Source organism: Onychostoma macrolepis, chromosome 02, assembly GCF_012432095.1.
Source record: "Onychostoma macrolepis isolate SWU-2019 chromosome 02, ASM1243209v1, whole genome shotgun sequence".
NCBI lineage: Eukaryota > Metazoa > Chordata > Actinopteri > Cypriniformes > Cyprinidae > Onychostoma > Onychostoma macrolepis.
The window spans coordinates 475,598-485,791 of NC_081156.1; the positions used below are offsets into that span (position 1 = coordinate 475,598).

Genomic DNA, 10,194 nt, shown 5'->3' on the forward strand with positions numbered 1-10,194 from the left:
GAGAGGAAGAGGAAGAGGAAGAGGAAGAGGAAGACACTGTGGACGCTATCATGAAGCCGCCGCCCCTCGCGCCCCGGACCCGAGTGGGAGCGCATGCGGCCGCTGGACTCCGCCCCTTACCTGGACCCTCCCTTCCAGAACACTGCCCTCCTTCACAAGCCCCGCAGCACGACGAGGACACCAGACCCCCTGTTTATTTTGGACACTTTTTTCCCCCTTGGACACTTTTTTTATTTTATTGTTTTTGTTTAATAAAAGCCCCTCCGAGGCCTCACGCCACACCCACTGTGTCTGTCGTTGGCTCCACCCGTTACAATATATATATATTGGGTGTAATGGTACACAAATATGATAGTTCGATACGTACCTCGGTTTTAACGTCACTGTTCGGTATGATTTCGGTACAGCAGGGGGAAAAACGTAACTTTTTTTATTATTATTAAATAAACAGTGATTTACTGAACAAGTTACTCTTTCTTTAAATACATTCAGATATAGTTTAAATTTCCTTATTGATAAAAATCCACCTCAGCTTATGCTTAAAACTGTAGGGAGCCCTTTTACATTATAAGATTACAATTAGGCCTAACAACTTAACCCAAACTTAAATGTAATTATTATTTATTTGTAAAAAGATGATCAATACTCAAAAACAACAACAAAAAAATTGCACATAATGCAGATGGTCTTTAATTTTATCAGCGCAGCTGTGGTCTGGGCGATCCTGTCGAGTATCTCAGGTTTGGACCCTTCGTCTGTGATGATAACTCCCAGGTATTTAAAACTGTTTATACACTGTCTAGCTTCTCACTGCCAATCCTGATGTCAGTGGTGAAGCCACTGATGTTGTTAATCATCAGTTTAGTCTTCTCTGCATACCACAGGATGTAGAGATCTTGTCAAGGTGCTCCACCAAGTTAGCCAGCTCTTCTTCCTTCCCTCCCAGGCCAACTATATCATCGGCAAACCATAAGTTTGTGATTGTCCTGCCACCTATGCTAACTGTCCCCTCATGGACTTCCAATGCATCAACCATGATTAGTTCTAAACAGATGTTGAAGAGTGTGGGGGAGAGCAAGCAGCCTTGTCTTACTCCAACTGTGGTTCTAAACCAGTCCCCTATGTTGCTGTTGCAGAAAGCCCGCTGGTGGCCTTATCATAGAGGTTTTTTATCATTTTGATCAGGTTGGCATTGATGTTGTACTGCCTCATGGTGGCCCATAGTGCTGCATGCCATACTCTGTCGAACGCCTTTTTGAAGTCCACTAAGATGTGGTAAAGGTTTTGTTGATGTTGTAGGCAGGGGCGTCATTCACTCATGAATTTTGAGGGGTACGTGGGGGGAGGGGGGATATAGGCTTATGATATAGCCTTATGTTATTTATTTTTTTCCTTTTTATTCGAAATATTTCCAAACGTGTTAACTATATCAGGAAATATCTCGATTCTCAAATATGTGTAAGTATAAGCGTTTTGCACCTTTATATAGTGTTATTTGATCAATAAACGGTGATGAGAAAAGTAGACTAACAGTGTAATCTAACTACATATAAAAACCTGACTTTTTACTTAAGTAGGCTACCAGATATGGGTGTCATGCCATAAAATATTTTTAATACGACCGACTTTGTATTTAATGAGAATTTAATAACAATATTGTAAGTTACTAATTATAACACTTTCATTTTACAGAGAGCAAAGAACATTTTCATTCAGTCTACCCAGACTTCAGGCGCTCTCAAAAACTCCCATTAAAATCACTGAAGCTGTTTACACTGTGAAATGAATATCTTACTTACAATTCAGTCAGCGAGCACGCTCAGTGAACAAAACACCGCGTTTCAGTGATGACTCATCTGAACACCTCTGATTGGTCATGGCATTCATAAGCTCAACAGAATTGTGTGTGATTGGTTATAATGCAGCGCTGTATGAACGCATCTGTCTCTGGCTCAGCGCCAGCCAAAGCACGGATGCAAATTTGAATTTAGAAGCTGATGAACATATCAAATAGAAAAATGTTATTCAGCTATTTTTTTGTCTTTTGGAAGCTGCATTCAAAATCCACTTGGCTCAGAAATCTGACTTTGAATGGGCATGGTGCCTCTGGTTGTAGGAATCTCTCACATATTATCCTAAGGTTGAAGATCTGCTCTGTTGTGCTGCGCCCTAGTCTGAAGCCCGCTTGTTCTTCAGCGATGATCTTGTCCGCCTGCGGCTTCAATCGATTCAGTAGGATCCTTATCATGACCTTGCCTAAGTTAACCTAAGTTAAAAAAAACTTGTGTGAAATAAAAAAAATGTTAAAACGTGTGCTCTTATCATTCTGTGGACAAAATCCCATGAATTTCGCCCGCATCGGGAGCTTTATATGCACATGTGCGCTCATCTGTTTTCAATGCAGCTAACCTCGTTCCCACTCATTAAACTATGACAGATCCTTTACTGCAAAAAGACGGTCACTGCGACACCCTAAAGTGATGAAACTATGGCACCATGTGCCATATACAATTTTTATAGGCTTCACGTTATATTGTCGCTTGTCGGCTCATAAAATATGTAAATGCACATGCCCAGTAGCTGCAGCTGTATCCCTTCTAGCCTTAACCACAAATCAGACAGGAGAGTAGATAAACTTCGATGGACTTACACACGTGGTCAGAATTGTTAGTACCCTTGGTAAATACGATCAAAGGCGGCTGTGGAAATAAGTGAAAGTGACGTGACGTGACGTGGTCAAGTATGGTGACCCATACTCGGAATTTGTGCTCTGTATTTAACCCATCCTAAGTGCACACACACAGTAGTGAACACACACCCGGAGCAGTGGGCAATCCTTTTGATTGATTATTTAAAAAAATTCACAAAAATCTAACCTTTCATTGGATGATAAGAATTTAAAATGGGAGGAAATATCATTATGAAATAAAGGTATTTCTCTAATACACATTGGCCACAATTAATGGTACCCTTTTATTCAATACTTTTTGAAACCTCCATTTGCCAAAATAGTATAGTAGTTTTCTCCTACAATGCCTGACGAGGTTAGAGAACACCTGACAAGAGATCAGAGACCATTCCTTCATCCAGAATCACTCCAGATCCTTCAGATTCCCAGCTCCATGATGGTGCTTCTCCTCTTCAGTTCACCCCACTCATTTTCTATAGGGTGCAGGTCAGGGAACTGAAATGGCCATAGCAGAAGCTTGGTTTTGTGCCCAGTGACCCATTTTTGTGTTGTTTTTAAGGTTTGTTTTTGGATTATTGTCCAGTTGGAAGATCCAAACATGGCCCATTATAAAATTTCTAACAGTCAGTCACTTTTTGATTTTTTATCTCTTTGTATTTGATAGAATCAGTGATGCCATGTGTCTAAACAAGATGTCCAGGACCTCCAGCAGAAATATAGGCCCACAACATTAAAAATACAGCAGTATATTTCATTGTACACATGGGGTACTTTTTATCCCTGTGTTTACCAAACCCATCTTGAGTGTTTGCTGCTAAAAAGCTATTTTTTTAATGACATCTGACCATAGCAGCCAATCCCATTTGAAGTTCCAGTCGTGTCTGACAACTGAATATGCTGGAGATTGTTTTTTGGTGAAAGCATTTTCTTTTCTTGATTTGTTTCTTGAAGCCCTCCCAAACAACATGTGGTGATGTAGGTGCTGTTTGATATATTTTTTAAAGGTTTTCTGACCCCGAAACCCAACCTTTTTCTGCAATTCTCCAGCTGTGATCCTTGGAGAGTCTTTAGCCACTCAAATTCTCCTCCTCACCATGCATTAGGACGATATAGACACACGTCCTCTTCCAAACAGATTCATAACATTTTCTGTTGATCGGAACTTCTTAATTATTGCCCTGATGGTGGAAATATGAATTTTCACTACTCTAGCTCTTTTCTTAAAGCCACCTTCTAATTTTTGAAGCTCAATTATCTTTTGCTGCACATCAAAAATATATTCTTTGGTTTTTCTCATTGTGATGGGTGATTAATTCGGAATTTAGGCTTTGTTTTCCCTCCTATTTATACAGGTGCTGGTCATATAATTAGAATATCATCAAAAAGTTGATTTATTTCACTAATTCCATTCAAAAAGTGAAACTTGTATATTATATTCATTCATTACACACAGACTGATATATTTCAAATGTTTATTTCTTTTCATTTTGATGATTAGAGCTTACAGCTCATGAAAGTCAAAAATCAGTATCTCAAAATATTAGAATATTACTTAAGACCAATACAAAGAAAGGATTTTTAGAAATCTTGGCCAACTGAAAAGTATGAAAATGAAAAGTATGAGCATGTACAGCACTCAATACTTAGTTGGGGCTCCTTTTGCCTGAATTACTGCAGCAATGCGGCGTGGCATGGAGTCGATCAGTCTGTGGCACTGCTCAGGTGTTATGAGAGCCCAGGTTGCTCTGATAGTGGCCTTCAGCTCATCTGCATTGTTGGGTCTGGTGTCTCTCATCTTCCTCTTGACAATACCCCATAGATTCTCTATGGGGTTCAGGTCAGGTGAGTTTGCTGGCCAATCAAGCACAGTAACACTATGGTCATTGAACCAGCTTTTGGTACCTTTGGCAGTGTGGGCAGGTGCCAAGTCCTGCTGGAAAATGAAATCAGCATCTCCATAAAGCTTGTCAACAGAAGGAAGCATGAAGTGCTCTAAAATTTCCTGGTAGATGGCTGCGTTGACTGTGGACATCAGAAAACACAGTGGACCAACACCAGCAGATGACATGGCAGCCCAAATCATCACTGACTGTGGAAACTTCACACTGGACTTCAAGCAACATGGATTCTGTGCCTCTCCACTCTTCCTTCAGACTCTGGGACCTTGATTTCCAAATGAAATGTAAAATTTACTTTCATCTGAAAAGAGGACTTTGGACCACTGAACAACAGTCCAGTTCTTTTTCTCCACAGCCCAGTTAAGATGCTTCTGACGTTGTCTCTGGTTCAGAAGTGGCTTGGTAGCCCTTTTCCTGAAGATGTCTGAGTGTGGTGACTCTTGATGCACTGACTCCAGCTTCAGTTCTCTCCTTGTGAAGCTCTCCCAAGTGTTTGAATCGGCTTTGCTTGACTGTATTCTCAAGCTTGCGGTCATCCCTGTTGCTTGTGCACCTTTTCCTACCCAAATTCTTCCTTCCAGTCAACTTTGCATTTAATATGCAAATTTTTATCAAATGCTGTGTTGGTTTTACGCCAGATGTAACGGGACACAAACCTTCCAAAAAGTTCAACTTTTGTCGCATCAGTCCACAGAATATTTGCCCAAAAGTCTTGGGGATAATCAAGATATTTTTTGACAAATGTGAGACGAGCCTTTGTGTTCTTTTTGGTCAGCAATGGCTTTTGCCTTGGAACTCTCCCATGGATGCTGTTTTCGCCCAGTCTCTTTCTTATTGTTGAATCATGAACACTGACCTTAATTGAGGCAAGTGAGGCCTGCAGTTCTTTAGATGTTGTTCTGGGTTCTTTTATGACCTCCTGGATGAGTCGTCTTTGTGCTCTTGGAGTAATTTTGGTAGACCGGTCACTCCTGGGAAGGTTCACCATTGTTCCAAGTTTTCTCCATTTGTGGATAATGGCTCTGACCATGGTTTGCTGGAGTCCCAAAGCCTTAGAAATGGCTTCATAACCCAGACTGATACATGTAAACTATTTTGTTTCTCATCTGTTTATGAATTTCTTAAGATCACGGAATGATGTGTTGCTCTTTAAACATGCTTCACTTTGTCAGACAGGTTCTATTTAAGTGATTTCTTGATTCAACAGGTCTGACAGTAATCAGGCCTGGGTTTGGCTAGTGAAATTTAACTCAGCTTTCTAAAATAATGTGGTTAATCACAGTTCTTTCATGATTTAATAGGAGGGGGCAATTAATTTGTCACGTAGGGCTAGGTAGGTTTGGACAGCTTTTTTCCCTTAATAAATGAAATCATCATTTAAAAACTGCATTTTGTATTTACTTGCATTATCTTTGTGTAATATTAAAATTAGTTTGATGATCTGAATCTTTTACGTGTGACAAATTTAAAAATCAGTAAGGGGGCCAAAATTTTTTCACACCACTGTATTTCATAATGACATTTCCCCCCATTTTAAATTCTTATTCTCCAAAGAAAACTTAGATTTTTGTGATTAAAAAAAAATAAAAGATCAAAAGGATTAACAATGCAAATTTATTTTCACAGCCTTCTTTGATCATATTTACCAAGGGTACCAACAATTCAGACCACGTGAGTAAACCTGAAAAATGGTGTTCCGCGGTTGACATAAAATACTTTCTGATGTTTATTTATGTTCATTTTGTGCTTTATGTAAATATGAAAAGACGATCGGTTCACGTGTTTGAACTGAGGCAATACAGTGATCTGTCACGACACATTGAAGAGCCACAAAATGATGTTTTATTAACAAAGTTTGGGAGGAACGCATCAGATACTTAATTAAGACAAGAGGAGCGAACTCAAGTTAATCAACACCATAGGTATAAATACAGCTGACATACCTCTATCCTTTGACGGTTAATCAGCATTCGGTTTGCACCTTTTGACTCAACTTGTTCCATTCTAAACAACGAGACCTATACTGGGGATTTTTCGGATCCTCCGGCCCCAGGATCACACATTCTCCGCTAGACACAGCCGCTGAGCTCCAGGCTTCGTCGCGGCTGCTGCTCTCTGCTCGACCAGCCACACGCTCTCCACGACGCCGAGGCTTAACCTCGCCTCCACCGGTGTCACTTCCAAACTTCTTCCCCGGCATCCTCTTATCATTTGGATGCACGGATACGGAGCGGATTTGCACGGTCTATTCGTCACCCCGCAAACCAGTCAACCTCACTCCTAAATCTACTCCAGCCGCCAAGGCGGCCAATAGAACTCACCTCGCTCAACACCACCATTGTCCCGCACAAGACCCACCCCAGTTCTCACCGCAGGAAAGCCTCACTCGCTTCCCGCTTTGGCTCAGCCTTTCACCGCGGCTCTTCCGGCTCAGCGCCGTATGCAGCCAGGCCTCTAGCTTCTGTTTCTAGACGCTAGCGCGAGTCAAATAATTTTCTGGTAAAATCACTAAAGGCAGGTCATTTGTTGCTAAAAGATGTTAAAGGATGTCGCGACATCATTGGACATTAATGTCATTACGTAACCATGACGCAAAGTGCCTAGAATACACACTGGAATTACTCAAACTTTCCGTATTTTCACCAGAATTTTACCTGCATTTAATTTACACTTTGCATTTCGATAAATGGATAGATAAGAAGGATAAGATTAATTTTTGTTTTGTGGATAAGATCAACAGTGGAAGAGGAAAGTTTCACTGTTGATCAAGTGGACCAACAGTACATGATTAACAATCATAGGTACAAACCAAAAATTAAGGCGCATCATAAGCAATTATTGAACAAGTGCAACCTGCAACTTAATTCATATGCGAAGTGCGTACCTCTCCCAAAGTGTCTAATGTTACTAACCAATGTGCTGCTTGGCTGGCTAGCTGTTTCAATATTTTCTTCCTTTTGTGTGGTTAAGAGAAAAACGCATGCCTTTTATCATTTTATCACTTTTTAAATGTTGCCAAATAAATTAGTAAAATAGCTACTTTTGTTGCTAGTAGCTTGAAAAACAAGTTGCTAGGGTAGTCTGAGAAATGGCTAATCTAGCAACAAAATGGCTGAGTCGGCAACACCGCAGGCTACCTGGACATTCCAGCATGTCCCGCTAAAAGTCACAAACCATTTTCCCGTGGCATACAGCTTCAGCAGCAGAAGCAAGCTGAGGCTGCCTCCACAGGCAACACAGGCCCTCACATCTCAGTCTTTTTCCTCCCGCTACTAATAACCCCTTTTTCCTTTTCAGTGGCCTCCAGCTCCCATAGCAGACATTAGCGTGAGGCTACCTCCGCTAGCAGATTCTTCAGGACTCCCTTCCTGTGGTCTACATCTACAGCAGGCAAAGCAAGCGCGAGGCTGCCTCCGCTCGTAACACAGACCCACACATCTCTTTCTTTTACTCCTTTTTCTCTTACGCTTCTATCAGTTTTCCACCTCAAGCCCCAGAGGCCGATATTAAGCGTGAGGTTGTCTCCGCTGGAAATTGCGGCCCCTGCTCCTCTCCCTCACAGCTCTCTACTTCATTGAAGAAGAAGAGAAGCAGCAAAAGGGTGCTCTTCTTCAGAGGTGTAAAATATTTGAGTAATTTTACTTGATTACTGTACGTACTTAAGTATTATTTTGGGGGATTTTTACTTTATTCAAGTACAATTTAAACTGACTACTTGTACATTTATTTGATTACATTTCTGGAGAAAAAAAAAAAACAGTACTTTTTACTCCTTACAATTTTATTTCAACTTAAAAAGTACATTACATTTTTATTTGATCTTATACACATTAAATATGGGAAATGGAAGCTCAAACGTGCGTGCTTGACATGAGAACCAATGATCATTGTTTTCACGCATCAAGCACACACACAGTTCTACTTCAGTTATGACTTTCATCAGGTAAATGTCTGGGTTCAAAAGTTCACCATCAAATCTGAGGAAGCATGTTGAGGTAGCAAAGTTGCGTCCCCCCCCCCCCTTTAAAACTTTAAAAAATAAAGTTTATTCATTATTCTTTGTTTTGACAGAGCCATTAGCTGTGTAATACATTGGCTGAATGCACAAGATTGAGTGCAAATAAAATCAATGATACATTTTTTTAAATATAATTAATATTTTTGTGGGAATTATTATTTTGTTCAATGTATATATTTTTTAATCTTAATCTTAATAATTACACGATTTGCTCATTAATTCATATAATTAGTCACAAATAATTATGTAGCAATATTTCCTGAGAAAAAGCCCGCATAAAAAAATGCCCCAAATAAACAATTAAAAGATTAATTATCCTTTTAGACAGTGATGTAGACAACAAAAAAGTGGCCATTCAAAACGTTAATATTGTATGTTTTAATTCTATGACTCTCCTCATTAATTCAACCCATTCTTGCATTCTGTCTGGAATATGTTTCTAACCTCTGCATCAAATTGTTATTAAAAGTGATATTTCACCCCAAAATTAAGATTCTCATGTCACCCCAGATGTTTATGACTTTCTTTCTTCAGATGAACACAAGCAAAGATTATTAGTCCGTATAATGCAAGGGGACAGGACCACTTCAGAACCCACACAAAGTGAACACGACGGTCAAGTTTAAAATATTAGTATTTGTAATTTTCATTGTTTCACTTAAGACGACACTGATTCATTAACAGGGTTGTATGAGTTACTGTCATATTCACTTTGTGTAGTTTTTGAAGTGTCATTTTTGGACGTCCCATACTTGTTATATGAAAAAAGATGATTTAGTTTAGATGATTTAGATCTTAGTTTGTGTGTTCATCTAATAAATGAAAGTCATATATATACAGGTGCTGATCATATAATTAGAATATCATCAAAAAGTTGATTTATTTCACTAATTCCATTCAAAAAGTGAAACTTGTATATTATATTCATTCATTACACACAGACTGATATATTTCAAATGTTTATTTCTTTTCATTTTGATGATTAGAGCTTACAGCTCATGAAAGTCAAAAATCAGTATCTCAAAATATTAGAATATTTACATTTGAGTTTGAATAAATGACCATCCCTACAGTATAAATTCTGGGTATCTCTTGTTCTTTGAAACCACAATAATGGGGAAGACTGCTGACTTGGCAATGATCCAGAAGACGAACATTGACACCCTCCACAAAGAGGGTAAGTCACAGAAGGTCATTACTGAAAGGTGTGACTGTTTACAGTGTGCTGTACCAAAGCATATTAAATGCAAAGTTGACTGGAAGGAAGAATTTGGGTAGGAAAAGGTGCACAAGCAACAGGGATGACCGCAAGCTTGAGAATACAGTCAAGCAAAGCCGATTCAAACACTTGGGAGAGCTTCACAAGGAGAGAACTGAAGCTGGAGTCAGTGCATCAAGAGTCACCACGCTCAGACGTCTTCAGGAAAAGGGCTACCAAGCCACTTCTGAACCAGAGACAATGTCAGAAGCATCTTAACTGGGCTGTGGAGAAAAATAACTGGACTGTTGCTCAGTGGTCCAAAGTCCTCTTTTCAGATGAAAGTCAATTTTACATTTCATTTGGAAATCACAGTCCCAGAGTCTGAAGG

At 39.6% G+C, this 10,194-nt stretch overlaps 1 protein-coding gene across 2 annotated transcripts in view; it reads right to left on the bottom strand.

Moving 5' to 3' along the window:
* The window catches only part of slc35d1b (solute carrier family 35 member D1b), an 80,942-nt gene that overhangs the window by 41,000 nt on the left and 29,748 nt on the right, over positions 1-10,194 (bottom strand). The gene's annotated exons all lie outside the window — the stretch shown is intronic.